The following is a 21,330-nucleotide window of genomic DNA, read 5'->3' as shown; positions in this document are numbered from 1 at the left end:
TCTGTTACTAATACTGGAGAGAGAGGGTGTTCACATACTGTAACTCTGTTACTAATACTGGAGAGAGAGGGTGTTCACATACTGTAACTCTGTTACTAATACTGGAGAGAGAGGGTGTTCACATACTGTAACTCTGTTACTAATACTGGAGAGAGAGGGTGTTCACATACTGTAACTCTGTTACTAATACTGGAGAGAGAGGATGTTCACCTACTGTAACTCTGTTACTAATACTGGAGAGAGAGGGTGTTCACATACTGTAACTCTGTTACTAATACTGGAGAGAGAGGATGTTCACCTACTGTAACTCTGTTACTAATACTGGAGAGAGAGGGTGTTCACATACTGTAACTCTGTTACTAATACTGGAGAGAGAGGGTGTTCACACATTATAACTCTGTTACTAATACTGGAGAGAGAGGATGTTCACATACTGTAACTCTGTTACTAATACTGGAGAGAGAGGATGTTCACATACTGTAACTCTGTTACTAATACTGGAGAGAGAGGGTGTTCACATACTGTAACTCTGTTACTAATACTGGAGAGAGAGGGTGTTCACCTACTGTAACTCTGTTACTAATACTGGAGAGAGAGGGTGTTCACATACTGTAACTCTGTTACTAATACTGGAGAGAGAGGATGTTCACCTACTGTAACTCTGTTACTAATACTGGAGAGAGAGGGTGTTCACATACTGTAACTCTGTTACTAATACTGGAGAGAGAGGGTGTTCACATACTGTAACTCTGTTACTAATACTGGAGAGAGATGGTGTTCACCTACTGTAACTCTGTTACTAATACTGGAGAGAGAGGGTGTTCACATACTGTAACTCTGTTACTAATACTGGAGAGAATGGGTGTTCACATACTGTAACTCTGTTACTAATACTGGAGAGAGTGGGTGTTCACATACTGTAACTCTGTTACTAATACTGGAGAGAGTGGGTGTTCACATACTGTAACTCTGTTACTAATACTGGAGAGAGAGGGTGTTCACATACTGTAACTCTGTTACTAATACTGGATAGAGAGGGTGTTCACCTACTGTAACTCTGTTACTAATACTGGAGAGAGATGGTGTTCACCTACTGTAACTCTGTTACTAATACTGGAGAGAGAGGATGTTCACCTACTGTAACTCTGTTACTAATACTGGAGAGAGAGGGTGTTCACCTACTGTAACTATGTTACTAATACTGGAGAGAGAGGATGTTCACCTACTGTAACTCTGTTACTAATACTGGAGAGAGTGGGTGTTCACCTACTGTAACTATGTTACTAATACTGGAGAGAGATGGTGTTCACCTACTGTAACTCTGTTACTAATACTGGAGAGAGAGGGTGTTCACATACTGTAACTCTGTTACTAATACTGGAGAGAATGGGTGTTCACATACTGTAACTATGTTACTAATACTGGAGAGAGTGGGTGTTCACATACTGTAACTCTGTTACTAATACTGGAGAGAGTGGGTGTTCACATATTGTAACTCTGTTACTAATACTGGAGAGAGAGGGTGTTCACATACTGTAACTCTGTTACTAATACTGGAGAGAGATGGTGTTCACCTACTGTAACTCTGTTACTAATACTGGAGAGAGAGGGTGTTCACCTACTGTAACTCTGTTACTAATACTGGAGAGAGAGGGTGTTCACATACTGTAACTCTGTTAATAATACTGGAGAGAGAGGATGTTCACCTACTGTAACTCTGTTACTAATACTGGAGAGAGAGGGTGTTCACCTACTGTAACTCTGTTACTAATACTGGAGAGAGAGGGTGTTCACATACTGTAACTCTGTTACTAATACTGGAGAGAGAGGGTGTTCACATACTGTAACTCTGTTACTAATACTGGAGAGAGAGGGTGTTCACATACTGTAACTCTGTTACTAATACTGGAGAGAGAGGGTGTTCACATACTGTAACTCTGTTACTAATACTGGAGAGAGAGGGTGTTCACCTACTGTAACTCTGTTACTAATACTGGAGAGAGAGGGTGTTCACATACTGTAACTCTGTTACTAATACTGGAGAGAGAGGATGTTCACCTACTGTAACTCTGTTACTAATACTGGAGAGAGAGGGTGTTCACATACTGTAACTCTGTTACTAATACTGGAGAGAGAGGGTGTTCACACATTATAACTCTGTTACTAATACTGGAGAGAGAGGATGTTCACATACTGTAACTCTGTTACTAATACTGGAGAGAGAGGGTGTTCACATACTGTAACTCTGTTACTAATACTGGAGAGAGAGGATGTTCACCTACTGTAACTCTGTTACTAATACTGGAGAGAGAGGGTGTTCACATACTGTAACTCTGTTACTAATACTGGAGAGAGAGGATGTTCACCTACTGTAACTCTGTTACTAATACTGGAGAGAGAGGGTGTTCACATACTGTAACTCTGTTACTAATACTGGAGAGAGAGGGTGTTCACACATTATAACTCTGTTACTAATACTGGAGAGAGAGGATGTTCACATACTGTAACTCTGTTACTAATACTGGAGAGAGAGGATGTTCACATACTGTAACTCTGTTACTAATACTGGAGAGAGAGGGTGTTCACATACTGTAACTCTGTTACTAATACTGGAGAGAGAGGGTGTTCACCTACTGTAACTCTGTTACTAATACTGGAGAGAGAGGGTGTTCACATACTGTAACTCTGTTACTAATACTGGAGAGAGAGGATGTTCACCTACTGTAACTCTGTTACTAATACTGGAGAGAGAGGGTGTTCACATACTGTAACTCTGTTACTAATACTGGAGAGAGAGGGTGTTCACATACTGTAACTCTGTTACTAATACTGGAGAGAGAGGATGTTCACCTACTGTAACTCTGTTACTAATACTGGAGAGAGATGGTGTTCACCTACTGTAACTCTGTTACTAATACTGGAGAGAGAGGGTGTTCACCTACTGTAACTCTGTTACTAATACTGGAGAGAGAGGGTGTTCACCTACTGTAACTCTGTTACTAATACTGGAGAGAGAGGGTGTTCACATACTGTAACTCTGTTACTAATACTGGAGAGAGAGGGTGTTCACATACTGTAACTCTGTTACTAATACTGGAGAGAGAGGGTGTTCACATACTGTAACTCTGTTACTAATACTGGAGAGAGAGGGTGTTCACATACTGTAACTCTGTTACTAATACTGGAGAGAGAGGGTGTTCACCTACTGTAACTCTGTTACTAATACTGGAGAGAGAGGGTGTTCACATACTGTAACTCTGTTACTAATACTGGAGAGAGAGGATGTTCACCTACTGTAACTCTGTTACTAATACTGGAGAGAGAGGGTGTTCACATACTGTAACTCTGTTACTAATACTGGAGAGAGAGGGTGTTCACACATTATAACTCTGTTACTAATACTGGAGAGAGAGGATGTTCACATACTGTAACTCTGTTACTAATACTGGAGAGAGAGGGTGTTCACATACTGTAACTCTGTTACTAATACTGGAGAGAGAGGATGTTCACCTACTGTAACTCTGTTACTAATACTGGAGAGAGAGGGTGTTCACATACTGTAACTCTGTTACTAATACTGGAGAGAGAGGATGTTCACCTACTGTAACTCTGTTACTAATACTGGAGAGAGAGGGTGTTCACATACTGTAACTCTGTTACTAATACTGGAGAGAGAGGGTGTTCACACATTATAACTCTGTTACTAATACTGGAGAGAGAGGATGTTCACATACTGTAACTCTGTTACTAATACTGGAGAGAGAGGATGTTCACATACTGTAACTCTGTTACTAATACTGGAGAGAGAGGGTGTTCACATACTGTAACTCTGTTACTAATACTGGAGAGAGAGGGTGTTCACCTACTGTAACTCTGTTACTAATACTGGAGAGAGAGGGTGTTCACATACTGTAACTCTGTTACTAATACTGGAGAGAGAGGATGTTCACCTACTGTAACTCTGTTACTAATACTGGAGAGAGAGGGTGTTCACATACTGTAACTCTGTTACTAATACTGGAGAGAGAGGGTGTTCACATACTGTAACTCTGTTACTAATACTGGAGAGAGAGGATGTTCACCTACTGTAACTCTGTTACTAATACTGGAGAGAGATGGTGTTCACCTACTGTAACTCTGTTACTAATACTGGAGAGAGATGGTGTTCACCTACTGTAACTCTGTTACTAATACTGGAGAGAGATGGTGTTCACCTACTGTAACTCTGTTACTAATACTGGAGAGAGAGGGTGTTCACCTACTGTAACTCTGTTACTAATACTGGAGAGAGAGGGTGTTCACATACTGTAACTCTGTTACTAATACTGGAGAGAGAGGATGTTCACACATTATAACTCTGTTACTAATACTGGAGAGAGAGGGTGTTCACATACTGTAACTCTGTTACTAATACTGGAGAGAGAGGGTGTTCACATACTGTAACTCTGTTACTAATACTGGAGAGAGAGGATGTTCACCTACTGTAACTCTGTTACTAATACTGGAGAGAGAGGGTGTTCACCTACTGTAACTCTGTTACTAATACTGGAGAGAGAGGGTGTTCACCTACTGTAACTCTGTTACTAATACTGGAGAGAGATGGTGTTCACCTACTGTAACTCTGTTACTAATACTGGAGAGAGATGGTGTTCACCTACTGTAACTCTGTTACTAATACTGGAGAGAGAGGGTGTTCACATACTGTAACTCTGTTACTAATACTGGAGAGAGTGGGTGTTCACATACTGTAACTCTGTTACTAATACTGGAGAGAGTGGATGTTCACATACTGTAACTCTGTTACTAATACTGGAGAGAGAGGATGTTCACCTACTGTTGAAAACCTGTTGGTTTGACGAAAACAGTACTTAGAACCTCACGGCTTTCTCTCTCTAAGTATGTCTTTCTTTAGTAGAAATGTAATGAAATCTTAAATAAGTTAAACTGTTATCAAGTAAGCAACCTCTGAAATATTTATCTGCTGATTTAACTGTAAGGAGAGTTAGTAGAGAGCAGTGTTTGTGTGTAGTTACTTGTTTATGTGTGTGTGTGTGTGTGTGTGTGTGTGTGTGTGTGTGTGTGTGTGTGTGTGTGTGTGTGTGTGTGTGTGTGTGTGTGTGTGTAGTTATTTATTCACGCTGTGGGCTAGACGCAGCTCAGTCACTGCATTATTTAGGCTGTGAGTATACACACTCAGTAGGGCGGCTCTTTAGAGGGGTCACTGACCACGCTTTGAAATAATGGCATTAGAAACGCTCTGCCTAGCTAGTGCAGAATATGCAGAGTGTGTGTGTGTGTTTGGGTGGTGGTGGGGAGGAGAGTCAAATTATTTTCTCTTCAGAGATGAACAAGGACGTTTAGCATACAGACGTCCAGCCTACAGAAGAGGTGTGTGTGTGTGTGTGTGTGCGTGCGTGCTGCGTGCGTGCGCTAGGCTAATGGTGCTAAAGGCGTGTTACGGCAATGCCAGGTATGACATGCTATATGATGGTATGGAGGTGTGGAGACCTGTCTTTTCCGGAAATGAATATGATTTCAATATTCACATCATATCTCTCACATTCATTCTCCTTCATTATTTTTCAAATTTTCTCTCTCACCGTGGCCCTCCCTCTTTCCCTCCTTCCCTCCCTCTGCTAAGTGTCCGCAGATAGAATCAGATGTTATTTGTCTATTGAGGGACCAGGATAACATTTAATAAAGGCCTGCTATAATAACCATTAGGGCTGGGATGTAACCCTGGTGACAGGACTGTACAGGCCATTGCTCCAGTTACACTGACCAGGCTATGTGATTAGATGATCTAGTAGTCTAATTGTTATTAGACTGCAGCCACACATTCATTTCTCATTTATGAATACTAATTGACCCCAGCCTGCCCCTCACACCTCCTCTCCCCTCATCTCCTTTCTTCTCCTCCTCTCTTCCCCCTCCATCTCTCCCTCAGTCAGCATTTTCTCTCCAGTAGCCAGTAGCGTTAGTTTAATCGTGCCAGTGTTTCCCCTGCAGAGACGTTTATTGATCCTGATTGATTTCTGACCACAGGATATTGATCAGCTGGAGGCAACTCCAAAGCCCCGCCCACTTCTAATGGGAGACCCTCTGTGTGTGCATGTCTGTGTGTGCATGTCTGTGTGTGCATGTCTGTGTGTGCATGTCTGTGTGTGCATGTCTGTGTGTGCATGTCTGTGTGTGCATGTCTGTGTGTGACAGGAGACAAATAATCAACACAAACAACCCATATCCGATCATACATGCACGTCCCTCGGCCAGCTGCTCCACCAAGGCCAATGTCTCTCTAAGGTGTGATTGGTCAAAAGAATGCCATGGAGTTTTTGAAAGTCTCTGAAAAAGTGTTCTACCAAAAAAGTTTGGTTACTAGCTACCTTTTTTATTTGGATCCCACGACGCTGTTAGCCTCAGTTGCTGGGACCGCTGCAGTATATCTGTCCAGGGATCCTGCCAACCAAAAGTTTGAAGGGCCTAGCTGCTAGCTAGCTATCAGGTTAGCAAGATTTCCTTGACAGCTGGATCACAGCTTTGTGGCTGGGACTGTGGATTATTGTTTGTTGCTGTTTAAATCTGCCCTGCGACCAGCCCTGTCTGGAACTGCGTGGATTACCAGCGTTAGCCTACGTTGCTACCATGGCATCCACAGCTTAAGTTAGGAGTAATAGAGAGGGCAGTGTTTCTCGATCACAGGTGAAGGATCTTTTAAATGAACGAGGGTCCTAAGAGCTTTGGACTCAACCAACACAAGAATGAACGATCTGACCAGAGAGGTCCAGCACCTTAAGAACAGTTTGCAGTTCTCCCAGGGAGAGTTGGATGTCCTGAAAGAGACTTGCAGCAAGACAACAACAAACTGGAAGTCCTCTGGAGATGACATCAGCACCATCTGTCAATCATTATTAACACATTTAGATTGGTAAGTTAGTGGAGCAGCCAGCTATCTAAACTTGTAGTAGGCCTATTCAATGTCAAATAACCGACCAGGGGGCCCCCATTGATTTTGTTAGTTACTCTCACTCAGATATCCTATTAAAAACTGCAAATCTTCTTTCCACCCTATGGCAAAATTAGTAGAATTACATTAAATTAGTTCTAAAATTGCTCAAACTTCTCTCCGCCTTACGAAAAACTGTGTAGAAACGTGCTTTAAAACGGCAACATTTTCTCTACGCCCCACGGCAAAATGTGTAGTATTGCAGTTTTTTTTAAACTATTTTTATCTCCACATTATGTCTATCCCTGCCCCCCACCTTGGGGGAGGGGGGTATGGATGTGGGTACGTAGCCCCTCATGATGAGTTAAGATTTTTTGTGGCCCCAACCCCATCAAAGTTGTCCATTCCTGATCTAGAGGGACAATCCAGGCAGAATGAACACCATATTAGACAAGCATGCTCCGTTCAAAAAATGCAGAACCAAGAACAGATATAGCCCTTGGTTCACTCCAGACCTGACTGCCCTCGACCAGCACAAAAACATCCTGTGGCGAACTGCAATAGCATCGAAGAGCCCCCGCGATATGCAACTGTTCAGGGAAGTCAGGAACCAATACACGCAGTCAGTCAGGAAAGCAAAGGCCAGCTTTTTCAAGCAGAAATTCGCATCCTGTAGCTCTAACTCCAAAAAGTTCTGGGATACTGTAAAGTCCATGGAGAACAAGAGCACCTCCTCCCAGCTGCCCACTGCACTGAGGCTAGGTAACACGGTCACCACCGATAAATCCGTGATAATCGAAGACTTCAACAAGCATTTCTCAATGGCTGGCCATGCCTTCTTCCTGGCGACTCCAACCTTGGCCAACAGCCCCGCCCCCCCCGCTGCTACTCGCCCAAGCCTCCCCAGCTTCTCCTTTACCCAAATCCAGATAGCAGATGTTCTGAAAGAGCTGGAAAACCTGGACCCATACAAATCAGCTGGGCTTGACAATCTGGACCCCCTATTTCTGAAACTGTCCGCCGCCATTGTCGCACCCCCTATTACCAGCCTGTTCAACCTCTCCTTCGTATCATCTGAGATCCCCAAGGATTGGAAAGCTGCCGCGGTCATCCCCCCTCTTCAAAGGGGGAGACACCCTGGACCCAAACTGTTACAGACCTATATCCATCCTGCCCTGCCTATCTAAGGTCTTCGAAAGCCAAGTCAACAAACAGATCACTGACCATCTCGAATCCCACCGTACCTTCTCCGCTGTGCAATCCGGTTTCCGAGCCGGTCACGGGTGCACCTCAGCCACGCTCAAGGTACTAAACGACATCATAACCGCCATCGATAAAAGACATTACTGTGCAGCCGTCTTCATCGACCTGGCCAAGGCTTTCGACTCTGTCAATCACCATATTCTTATCGGCAGACTCAGTAGCCTCGGTTTTTCTAATGACTGCCTTGCCTGGTTCACCAACTACTTTGCAGACAGAGTTCAGTGTGTCAAATCGGAGGGCATGTTGTCCGGTCCTCTGGCAGTCTCTATGGGGGTACCACAGGGTTCAATTCTCGGGCCGACTCTTTTCTCTGTATACATCAATGATGTTGCTCTTGCTGCGGGCGATTCCCTGATCCACCTCTACGCAGACGACACCATTCTATATACTTCTGGCCCTTCCTTGGACACTGTGCTATCTAACCTCCAAACGAGCTTCAATGCCATACAACACTCCTTCCGTGGCCTCCAACTGCTCTTAAACGCTAGTAAAACCAAATGCATGCTTTTCAACCGTTCGCTGCCTGCACCCGCACGCCCGACTAGCATCACCACCCTGGACGGTTCCGACCTAGAATATGTGGACATCTATAAGTACCTAGGTGTCTGGCTAGACTGCAAACTCTCCTTCCAGACTCATATCAAACATCTCCAATCCAAAATCAAATCAAGAATCGGCTTTCTATTCCGCAACAAAGCCTCCTTCACTCACGCCGCCAAACTTACCCTAGTAAAACTGACTATCCTGCCGATCCTCGACTTCGGCGATGTCATCTACAAAATAGCTTCCAACACTCTACTCAGCAAACTGGATGCAGTTTATCACAGTGCCATTCGTTTTGTTACTAAAGCACCTTATACGACCCACCACTGCGACCTGTATGCCCTAGTCGGCTGGCCCTCGCTACATGTTCGTCGTCAGACCCACTGGCTCCAGGTCATCTACAAGGCTATGCTAGGTAAAGTGCCGCCTTATCTCAGTTCACTGGTCACGATGGCTACACCCACCCGCAGCACGCGCTCCAGCAGGTGTATCTCACTGATCATCCCTAAAGCTAAAACCTCATTTGGACGCCTTTCCTTCCAGTTCTCTGCTGCCTGCGACTGGAACGAATTGCAAAAATCTCTGAAGTTGGAGACTTTTATCTCCCTCAACAACTTTAAAAATCTGCTATCCGAGCAGCTAACCGATCGCTGCAGCTGTACATAGTCCATCTGTAAACTACCCACCCAATTTACCTACCTCACCCCCCATACTGCTTTTATTTATTTACTTTTCTGCTCTTTTGCACACCAGTACCAGTATCTCTTCTTGCACATGATCATCTGATGATTTATCACTCCAGTGTTAATCTGCTAAATTGTAATTATTCGATTTATTGCCTACCTCATGCCTTTTGCACACATTGTATATAGATTCTCTTTTTTTCTACCATGTTATTGACTTGTTTATTGTTTACTCCATGTGTAACTCTGTGTTGTCTGTTCACACTGCTATGCTTTATCTTGGCCAGGTCGCAGTTGCAAATGAGAACTTGTTCTCAACTAGCCTACCTGGTTAAATAAAGGTGAAATAAAAAAAAATTAAAAAAAGAATAACATTGTTGTGGATGACATACCAGAGTCTTCACATGAGAACTGGGCCGAGGAGAAATGATGAAAAATTATCAGTGAAAAGCTGCTGATGGATCGTATGAAGATTGAGGTGGAGCGTGCCCACAGGTCTGAAAAACATGCAACTGGCCCAGGTGACAGACCCAGGCCGATAGTGGTCAAGTTCCTGAGGTTTAAGGAAAATCTGGCTGTTCTGGAGCGAGCCAAGACCTTGGGAGGAACCAACATCTGAAACTGTGCGCCAGAGGTGGAAAGAACTTATCCCAGCTATGAAAGCTGCCAGAGAGCATGGGAACATTGCTAACATCTCCTACACGAGGCTCATTGTCCACCCTCCCTCCAAAAATCCTGGGAGGAATGGGAGAGCCGTAGGGTCAGTAGCTTCAACCCAACATCACACAAATACACACACATATACAGTAGGTACAGTTGAAGTGGGAAGTTTACATACACGTAGGAGTCATTAAAACTCGTTTTTCAACCACTCCACAAATTTCTTGTTAACAAACTATAGTTTTAGAAAGTCGGTTAGGACATCTACTTTGTGCATGACACAAGTCATTTCCCAACAATTGTTTACAGACAGATTATTTCACATATAATTCACTGTATCACAATTCCAGTGTGTCAGAAGTTTACATACACTAAGTTGACTGTGCCTTTAAACAGCTTGTAAAATTCCAGAAAATTATGTCACGGCTTTAGAAGCTTCTGATAGGCTAATTGACATCATTTGAGTCAATTGGAGGTGTACCTGTGGATGTATTTCAAGGCCTACCTTCAAACTCAGTGCCGCTTTGCTTGCCATCATGGGAAAATCAAAAGAAATCAGCCAAGACGTCTGAAGAAAATTGTAGAACTCAACAAGTCTGGTTCATCCTTGGGAGCAATTTCCAAACGCCTGAAGGTACCACGTTCATCTGTACAAACAATAGTACGCAAGTATAAACACCATGGGCCCACGCAGCTGTCATGCCGCTCACGAAGGAGACACTTTCTGTCTCCTAGAGATTGAACGTACTTTGGTGCGAAAAGTGCATATCAATCCCAGAACAACAGCAAAGGACCTTGTGAAGATGCTGGAGGAAACAGGTACAAAAATATCTATATCCACAGTAAAACGAGTCCTGTATCGACATAACCTGAAAGGCTGCTCAGCAAGGTAGAAGCCACTGCTCCAAAACCGCCATAAAAAAAAGCCAGACTACAGTTTGCAACTGTACATGGGGACAAAGATCATACTTTTTGGAGAAATGTCCTCTGGTTTGATGAAACAAAAATAGAACTGTTTGGCCATAATGACCATCGTTTTGTTTGGAGGAAAAGGGGGGAGGTTTGCAAGCGGAAGAACACCATCCCAACCGTGAAGCACGGGGGTGGCAGCATCATGTTGTGGGGGTGCTTTGCTGCATGAGGGACTGGTGCACTTCACAAAATAGATGGCATCATGAGGAACGGAAATTATGTGAATTATATTGAAGCAACATCTCAAGACATCAGTCAGGAAGTTAAAGCTTCATCCCACTGCTGGCTTACTATACCTATACCACCCTTCATCCCACTGCTGGCTTACTATAGCTATACCACCCTTCATCCCACTGCTGGCTTACTATACCTATACCACCCTTCATCCCACTGCTGGCTTACTATACCTATAACACCCTTCATCCCACTGCTGGCTTACTATACCTATACCACCCTTCATCCCACTGCTGGCTTACTATACCTATACCATCCTTCATCCCACTGCTGGCTTACTATAGCTATACCACCCTTCATCCCACTGCTGGCTTACTATACCTATACCACCCTTCATCCCACTGCTGGCTTACTATACCTATACCACCCTTCATCCCACTGCTGGCTTACTATACCTATACCACCCTTCATCTCACTGCTGGCTTACTATACCTATACCACCCTTCATCCCACTGCTGGATTACTATACCTATACCACCCTTCATCCCACTGCTGGCTTACTATACCTATACCACCCTTCATCCCACTGCTGGCTTACTATACCTATACCACCCTTCATCCCTCTGCTGGATTACTATACCTATACCACCCTTCATCCCACTGCTGGCTTACTATACCTATACCACCCTTCATCCCACTGCTGGCTTACTATACCTATACCACCCTTCATCCCACTGCTGGCTTACTATACCTATACCACCCTTCATCCCACTGCTGGCTTACTATACCTATACCACCCTTCATCCCACTGCTGGCTTACTATACCTATACCACCCTTCATCCCACTGCTGGCTTACTATACCTATACCACCCTTCATCCCACTGCTGGCTTACTATACCTATACCACCCTTCATCCCACTGCTGGCTTACTATACCTATACCACCCTTCATCCCACTGCTGGCTTACTATAGCTATACCACCCTTCATCCCACTGCTGGCTTACCTCTGAAGCTAAGTAGGGTTGGTCCTGGATGGGAGACCAGATGCTGCTGGAAGTGGTGATGGAGGGCCAATGGGGGCACTCTTCCCTCTGGTCTAAGTAGATCCCAATTCCCCAGGGCAGTGAACGGGACATTGCCCTGCGTAAGGGGGCCGTCTTTTGTATCGGACATTAAACGGGTGTCCTGACTCTCTGTGGTCATTACAAATCCCATGACACTTACATTAAGAAGAAGGGTGTTAACCCCGGTGTCATGGCTAAATTCCCAACCTGGCCACCTAGTCATCCCCTTCATTCCTAAATGGCATATATCATTCCTCACCTCTCCACCTGATAGCTGATGTGTGGTGAACGTTCTGGCACAAAAATGGTCACCGTGCATCAGCCAGGTAGGTGCTACAAGTTGATGGTGGATGAGGTGAGTTTCCATGTAAAGCCTTTTGAGTACCTCAGTTGGTTGAAAAGCACTATATAAATTCAATCAATTATTATTTACATCACCCGCCATCACATTTTTGGAGAGTTATTTATCAAATAGAACCCAGAGAGTGTTCTTCAATGGAAGCTTCTCTAACATCAGATATGTACAGTGCGGTGTCCCTCAGGGCAGTTGCCTTGGGCCGATAGCCTTATCTATTTTTACAAATTATTTGCCACTGGTCTTACAAGAAGCTAGAATGACTATGCATGCGGATGATTCCACACTCTACATGTCAGCACCCAGCACCCAAAGCTCAGGCTCTGGTTTTGTCCCATCTTGATTACTGTCCAGTAATATGGTCAAGTGCTGCACAGAAAGAACTAGCAAAGCAGCAGCTGGCTTAAAACAGAGTAGCACAACTTGCCCTTAACTCCAAAACTACCATCAACAACATGCAAGACAGTATTTCCTTGTTGTGGGTTTACTCGTTGAGAGATGAACATGATCGCATGGAACTCCTTTCCATCTCCAATAGCAAAATTACCTTTATAAAACTAATGGAACGATAGAAACTGTGAGGGGACGCGCGCACACACACACACACACACACACACACACACACACACACACACACACACACACACACACACACACACACACACACACACACACACACACACACACACACACACACACACACACACACACACAGTTACACACTGTCACGCCCTGACATTAGAAAGCTGTTTATTCTCTATGTTGGTTGGGGCGTGATAGTGACTAGGGTGGGTCATCTAGGTGATTAATGGTTTATGTTAGCCTGGTATGCTTCCCAATCAGAGACAGCTGTTTATCGTTGTCTCTGATTGGGGATCATATTTAGGCAGCCATTTCCCCTTTGTGTTTTGTGGGATCTTGTCTAAAGTTAGTTGCCTTTGTGCACACCAGTAGCTTCACGTTTCGTTCAGTATTTTGTTGTTTTTGTTCGGTGTTCATTTAAATAAAAGAAAATGTACGCCTACCACGCTGCACCTTGGTCCAATCCTTAAGACGATCGTGACAGACACACTCCTACACACACATTATTTGTTTAGTGTGACTGTCCTTGTCTAGCATATCCATGTTTTGCAGTGTTTTGTGTTTTTTGTGGACCCCAGGAAGAGAAGCTGCTTCTGCAAAAGCTAAATGGGGAACTAAAAATATATAAAAAATGGGATGTTTTCTCAAAAGGAAGTATGTAAATGATGTAGAATAGACTAAACACACACACACACATTGATGTATAATTGAAGTAATCCTGTACACTAGCTGAGGTACACAGGCAGCGGGTTGAAACACTCTGATGTGACTGGCAGCTTAAGGCAGTCAGATCAGCCTGGTCACAGCACCCTTTAATATAATATAAAAGCCTCTAATGAAAACATGAATAAACATATTGCTACACGATGACACATCAAGGGCAAACACATCATTAATTCATTAACCACAAAATATAGGAAGTGACAAGTTAGTTACTCAAGACATTAAATAAAAAAATATGCTAATGTCCCCGACCAGTTTTACACCAATGAATTCAACATTTTAGAGGAAATAATTTCAGACTATATTTCAATTATAGATTACTAGAACATTTCTCAGAGAGAGAGAGGGAGAGAGAGAGAGAAAGAGAGAGAGAGCGCGAGAGAGATGATTGTACAGTACAGTTTTCACCAAGCTGTATGGTTAAACTGCACCACTCCCGGTTCTACAAGACAGAGAGGATTAAACAAAAGCTTAGTAACAGTAAAAAGACAGGCCAGTGTGGAGTATCAAAACACTCCTGCTGAAGTGAACCCAAATGGAAGACAGATTATTAATATTAGAGCTAATTCAGGAACAGCTGGCAACACCAGATCCTTAGTTTAAGTTTCTCTATTTTCCACAACAATCGAATAATGTTTTATTTATCATTAGTCGTCGCCAGATAACAAAAATCTCAACATTCTGACCCACTGAACATTTCATTAAGGTCTGCTGTAATAACTGTGTGTGTGTGTTTGTGTGCCGGTCTGCGAAGCGTAGAGATCGTATCTCCAGCAGTAGTCTCCCTCCACAGTCTACACCAGCAGACTCCTCAGTGGCCAATTAGAACACAGAAGTAATCTGACTGGGCACCACGCGCAATGATCGATTTATCCCACACATATGTAACGTGTTACTGTGTCCCCTGTGTGTAGGTGTGTGTGTGTGTGTGTGTGTGTGTGTGTGTGTGTGTGTGTGTGTGTGTGTGTGTGTGTGTGTGTGTGTGTGTGTGTGTGTGTGTGTGTGTGTGTGTGTGTGTGTGTGTGTGTGTGTGTGTGTGTGTGTGTGTGTGTGTGTGTGTGTGTGTGTGTGTGTGTGTGTGTGTGTGTGTGTGTGTGTGTGTGTGTGTGTGTGTGTGTGTGTGTGTGTGTGTGTGTGTGTGTGTGTGTGTGTGCGTGTGTGTGTGTGTGTGTGTGAAGACAACAATATGTGTTCACATCCATAAAGTTTTAAGCCATTGTGTCAGTAACAGAGTGCCTGCTGTTTAGTGAATCATTGTGTCAGTAACAGAGTGCCTGCTGTTTAGTGAATCATTGTGTCAGTAACAGAGTGCCTGCTGTTTAGTGAATCATTGTGTCAGTAACAGAGTGCCTGGTGTTTAGTGAATCATTGTGTCAGTAACAGAGTGCCTGGTGTTTAGTGAATCATTGTGTCAGTAACAGAGTGCCTGCTGTTTAGTGAATCATTGTGTCAGTAACAGAGTGCCTGCTGTTTAGTGAATCATTGTGTCAGTAACAGAGTGCCTGCTGTTTAGTGAATCATTGTGTGACTGTGTGTATTTGTAACATGCCACAATGTAAGTGAAATGAATACATCAGCTAACGTGCTATAGTTGACCCTGGCGTCCTCACAAGGGATCCCCCTGTGACTCTCTGGTGCTATATACTGTAAGCTAGTCTGCTATAGGAGGATATTCACTAGATGGTCATACTAGAAATGACTTAATTGGCGGTATTGTCGTCAAAAATAAGGAGGAAGTACATGATCTATTATTACCAAAGTTTTGTTAAGGTTTATGAATACAAAGGTATTTGCGGCTACTTCTGTCCTGTCCTGCATAGACAGGTAGTAAAGACGGACAGTAGACGTCTCTGTGTGTTAAAGTTATAACCAGCTCTGTGATCAGACCACTGAGTTGAAACAATACTCCCCGTCTCTTTATCGCTCCTTCTGAGAGGCTTCAGGGACCAAGGAGCCAGGGAGAGACAGAGACAGAGAAGGAGTGGAGAGGGAAGGAGAGGTGAGAGTGGAGATAGGAGGAGTTGAGTGGGTAGGAGACCGAGGAGGGGGAGGCTGGCTGTCAGAGAGACAGGCTTTCGATTGGGTTGGGAGCGGGCTCTCTCTCTCTCTCTATTTCCATCTTTCCCTCCCCTCCCTTCTTCCCTCCCGTCTTCCCTCCCACTGACAGCTGTTCTACAGGCCTTTCACAGAGTCCCGATAATCACTGCGCCTATAGACAGACACATCCATTTAACAGCAGCTACTGTAGCATGGTTCTATACAGTACCACACATACGGAATAGGAGACACACTGTGTGCTTGAGTGGAGCACTAAAGCCTATCCTGCCATGAACTTGTGTGCGATCCTTTCAGACTCACAGCTCCAATAGGGAGAAACACTTCACCGTAGCTGCAGTACACCTCTATAGAACTGGTGTAACCGTAGGACTTCAATCTCTTTCAGATCAACTGGGCAATATAATACACAGTTTCCCCTCTCAACCCATTGAGCCTTGTCTAAACCTCATTTCGTTTGGGGATATAAAAGGGAAAGACTCTGTGTGAGGATCTACTGTTAGGAGCTCTCTGTGGCTGTGAATGGGTCCCTGGGGAGTCTGTGATGTGATCCTGAGGAGGAGGAGGAGGAGGAGGAGGAGGAGGAGGGTGAAGCGAAGAGGAAAGGCACATCTGACATCGCTCCAAATCTCTCACATCAATAAAGGAGGGTTCACAGTTTGCCATCATGTCTCTCCTCAGAGCACTTTCACTATCTCCCTCTCTCTTCCTCCCTCTCGCCATCGCTCTCTGTGTTTCTCCCCTAAGGTATGGTGCCTGTGGCTCTCTCCTCTTTACCATCTCTCTCTCTCCGGCTCTCTCCTTCTCTCTCTAAAAGCGTAGGGATTTGCCGGCTAACCCCGCAGTATTAGCGTGTTGACTCAAGGTGATCGGATGCACTTTGTCGGGGCGATGGACAAACCGTGTGTTTTCCTGGCTGTCCACACACACACACGGATAAATGTCAGAGAGCAGAGCAAATCTTCTAAATGGTAGGTCACCAGAACCCTTAGGACCCCTCTCACTCTACGGCCGTCCACATATTGCCCGCCTCGAAAAAACAAACAGTGAGGGATCAAATGCTCTCAGGCACTGGGGTCCCCAGTGTAATAGTGGAGACAGTGTACACACACACACACACACACACGCACGCACGCACGCACACACACACACACACACACACACACACACACACACACACACACACACACACACACACACACACACACACACACACACACACACACACACACACACACACACACACACACACACACACACACACACACACACTCACCAGGGTCAGAACTGGACAGAACCAAAGACACCATGCATTGAACGCCTAGATGAAACCCTGTTATAATGAGTTGAACTAATGTATATAGATGCAGTCTGTCATATCAGCCATGTTAAAACACAATAGGAGATTTAAGGTTGAAAACAAACCAAACAGCAATTAATGATAGTCATTACACTGCAGTACAAACCACTTACAACTGATCATTTCACTGTTAACCTAAATAAGGCACAAGTACAGCACGGCTGTGTCTCTAAGATGTTATCTTTCTCCTGGTGGAAGAATTCTGACAGACTGCTTTAAACGCCAGTGTGTGTGTGTGTGTGTGTGTGTGTGTGTGTGTGTGTGTGTGTGTGTGTGTGTGTGTGTGTGTGTGTGCGTGCGTGCGTGCGTGTGTGTGTGTCTTAGATCTTTCTGCTCCTCTTTAATCGTTCATGACTGTAGCTGGAGGCTGTTTGGCAAAACATTTGTGTTAGTTTAGTTTAGTGCCTTAAATTAGCTGTGATCCCCCCTCCATACATGTCCACACACACACACACACACACACACACACACACACACACACACACACACACACACACACACACACACACACACACACACACACACACACACACACACACACACACACACACACACACACACACACACACACACATACACACACACATACACACACACACACACACACACAGTCTGACCTGACAAATGCGTACAGACACCAATCGGCTCTAACAAGCGGCTGAGGGCGTGCGGACACGGCTGTTTGATTTCCCCTCGTTTTCCTCTTCCTTCAGGGAGTTCAAAGCCTCATATCTCTGTGAGGATAAAAGAGGGAAGAGAGAGAGAGAGAGAGAGAGAGAGAGAGAGAGAGAGAGAGAGAGAGAGAGAGAGAGAGAGAGAGAGAGAGAGAGAGAGATTTTGGTTGAAGGTAAAAGGATTTTAAATAGCCTATGAAAAGATAGACATAAGGGCAGGGTTTTGGTTGAAGGTAAAAGGATTTTAAATAGCCTATGAAAAGATAGACATAAGGGCAGAGTTTTGGTTGAAGGTAAAAGGATTTTAAATAGTCTATGAAAAGAAAGGCAGTTATTTGGCAGAGATTCTCTCTCTCTCTTTCGCTCCCTCTCTCTCCCTCATGGTGTCTGGAGAATCCATTTGCATCTAGCACATCGAGGAAGATGCCGTAGATCAGATAATAAAGCCTGAAGACTGAAAAAAGATATGATCAGTTTGATTAGAGAAAAATCACATATCTCTCTTCCTCACCTGACACACACTGCTGGCAAAGAAACAGAAACATCTGAGGGCCTGAAAGAGTGACTAAAGCGAGAGAAAGACAGAGAAACCAGATGAAGAGAAAGAGAGAGACCAGAGGTAGAGAAACGAGAGAGAGACCAGAGGGAGAGAAAGAGAGACCAGAGGGATAGAAAGAGAGACCAGAGGGAGAGAAAGAGAGACCAGAGGTAGAGAAACGAGAGAGAGACCAGAGGGAGAGAAAGAGTGACTAAAGCGAGAGAAAGACAGAGAAACCAGATGAAGAGAAAGAGAGAGACCAGAGGTAGAGAAACGAGAGAGAGACCAGAGGGAGAGAAAGAGTGACTAAAGCGAGAGAAAGACAGAGAAACCAGATGAAGAGAAAGAGAGAGACCAGAGGTAGAGAAACGAGAGAGAGACCAGAGGGAGAGAAAGAGTGACTAAAGCGAGAGAAAGACAGAGAAACCAGATGAAGAGAAAGAGAGAGACCAGAGGTAGAGAAACGAGAGAGAGACCAGAGGGAGAGAAAGAGAGACCAGAGGGATAGAAAGAGAGACCAGAGGGAGAGAAAGAGAGACTAAAGCGAGAGAAAGACAGAGAAACCAGATGAAGAGAAAGAGAGAGACCAGAGGTAGAGAAACGAGAGAGAGACCAGAGGGATAGAAAGAGAGACCAGAGGGATAGAAAGAGAGACCAGAGGGAGAGAAAGAGTGACTAAAGCGAGAGAAAGACAGAGAAACCAGATGAAGAGAAAGAGAGAGACCAGAGGTAGAGAAACGAGAGAGAGGCCAGAGGGAGAGAAAGAGAGACCAGAGGGATAGAAAGAGAGACCAGAGGGAGAGAAAGAGAGACCAGAGGGAGAGAAACGAGAGAGAGACCAGAGGGAGAGAAAGAGTGACTAAAGCGAGAGAAAGACAGAGAAACCAGATGAAGAGAAAGAGAGAGACCAGAGGTAGAGAAACGAGAGAGAGACCAGAGGGAGAGAAAGAGTGACTAAAGCGAGAGAAAGACAGAGAAACCAGATGAAGAGAAAGAGAGAGACCAGAGGTAGAGAAACGAGAGAGAGACCAGAGGGAGAGAAAGAGTGACTAAAGCGAGAGAAAGACAGAGAAACCAGATGAAGAGAAAGAGAGAGACCAGAGGTAGAGAAACGAGAGAGAGACCAGAGGGAGAGAAAGAGAGACCAGAGGGATAGAAAGAGAGACCAGAGGGAGAGAAAGAGAGACCAGAGGTAGAGAAAGAGAGACCAGAGGGAGAGAAAGAGTGACTAAAGCGAGAGAAAGACAGAGAAACCAGATGAAGAGAAAGAGAGAGACCAGAGGTAGAGAAACGAGAGAGAGACCAGAGGGAGAGAAAGAGAGACCAGAGGGATAGAAAGAGACCAGAGGGAGAGAAAGAGAGACCAGAGGGATAGAAAGAGAGACCAGAGGGAGAGAAAGAGTGACTAAAGCGAGAGAAAGACAGAGAAACCAGATGAAGAGAAAGAGAGAGACCAGAGGTAGAGAAACGAGAGAGAGACCAGAGGGAGAGAAAGAGAGACCAGAGGGAGAGAAAGAGAGACCAGAGGGGGAGAAAGAGAGACCAGAGGGATAGAAAGAGAGACCAGAGGGAGAGAAAGAGAGACCAGAATGAGAGAAATAAAGAGACTAGAAAAAGAGTGATAGAGAGAATATGAATGAGAGGGCCCGTGGGGTAGGGGGGGTGGATGGTGTGTAGAGGGGACTGAAGGAGTATAGGGGAGATTGTACATGGATGGTTGGATGGGAAGGAGGTGAATCAGGGAGAGGGGATACCCAGGATGGGGGAGTGACGCAGGGCTGAGATGTGGGGTGAGTTAGTGAGAGGGAGGGATGAAGGTTACAGAGGCTAAATCCAAGGAGTTGGTAATAGCCTGGTAGCAACCTAGTAACAACCTGGCAACAACCTGGCAACAACCTGGCAACAACCTAGTAACAACCTAGTAACAACCTGGCAACAACCTGGCAACAACCTGGCAACAACCTGGTAACAGCCTGGTAACAACCTAGCAACAACCTGGCAACAACCTGGCAACAACCTGGCAACAACCTGGCAACAACCTGGTAACAGCCTGGTAACAACCTGGCAACAACCTGGTAACAACCTGGTAACAAACTGGTAACAACCTGGCAACAACCTGGTAGCAACCTGGCAACAACCTGGCAACAACCTGGTAACAAACTGGCAACAACCTGGTAACAACCTAGCAACAACCTGGCAACAACCTGGCAACAACCTGGCAACAACCTGCCAACAACCTGGTAACAGCCTGGTAACAACCTGGCAACAACCTGGTAACAACCTGGTAACAAACTGGTAACAACCTGGCAACAACCTGGTAGCAACCTGGTAACAACCTGGCAACAACCTGGTAACAAACTGGCAACAACCTGGCAACAACCTAGTAACAACCTGGCAACAACCTGGCAACAACCTGGTAACAAACTGGCAACAGCCTGGTAACAAACTGGTAGCAGCCTGGTAGCAAGCTGGTAACAACCTGGCAACAACCTGGTAACAACCTGGTAACAACCTGGTAACAAACTGGCAACAACCTGGCAACAACCTGGTAACAACCTGGTAACAAACTGGTAACAAACTGGTAACAACCTGGTAACAACCTGGTAACAACCTGGTAACAAACTGGTAACAACCTGGCAACAAACTGTTAACAACCTGGTACCAACCTGGTAGCAGCCTGGTAGCAACCTGGTAACAACCTAGCAACAACCTGGCAACAACCTGGTAACAAACTGGT

General features: G+C 44.8%; 1 protein-coding gene across 1 annotated transcript in view; it reads right to left on the bottom strand.

Moving 5' to 3' along the window:
• Nucleotides 1–18,021, bottom strand: part of dab1a (DAB adaptor protein 1a) — a 133,987-nt gene extending 115,966 nt beyond the window's left edge. The window contains exon 1 of the mRNA XM_071406269.1: nucleotides 17,999–18,021. The gene's annotated coding sequence lies outside the window, so the exon portion shown is untranslated. The remainder of the gene's footprint in view (nucleotides 1–17,998) is intronic.
• Nucleotides 18,022–21,330: the final 3,309 nt, after the last annotated feature.

This window comes from Salvelinus alpinus, chromosome 6, assembly GCF_045679555.1.
Source record: "Salvelinus alpinus chromosome 6, SLU_Salpinus.1, whole genome shotgun sequence".
Classification (NCBI taxonomy): Eukaryota; Metazoa; Chordata; class Actinopteri; order Salmoniformes; family Salmonidae; genus Salvelinus; species Salvelinus alpinus.
Note: the sequence above shows the minus strand (reverse complement) of the source record. Positions and strands in the feature narration are given on the sequence as shown.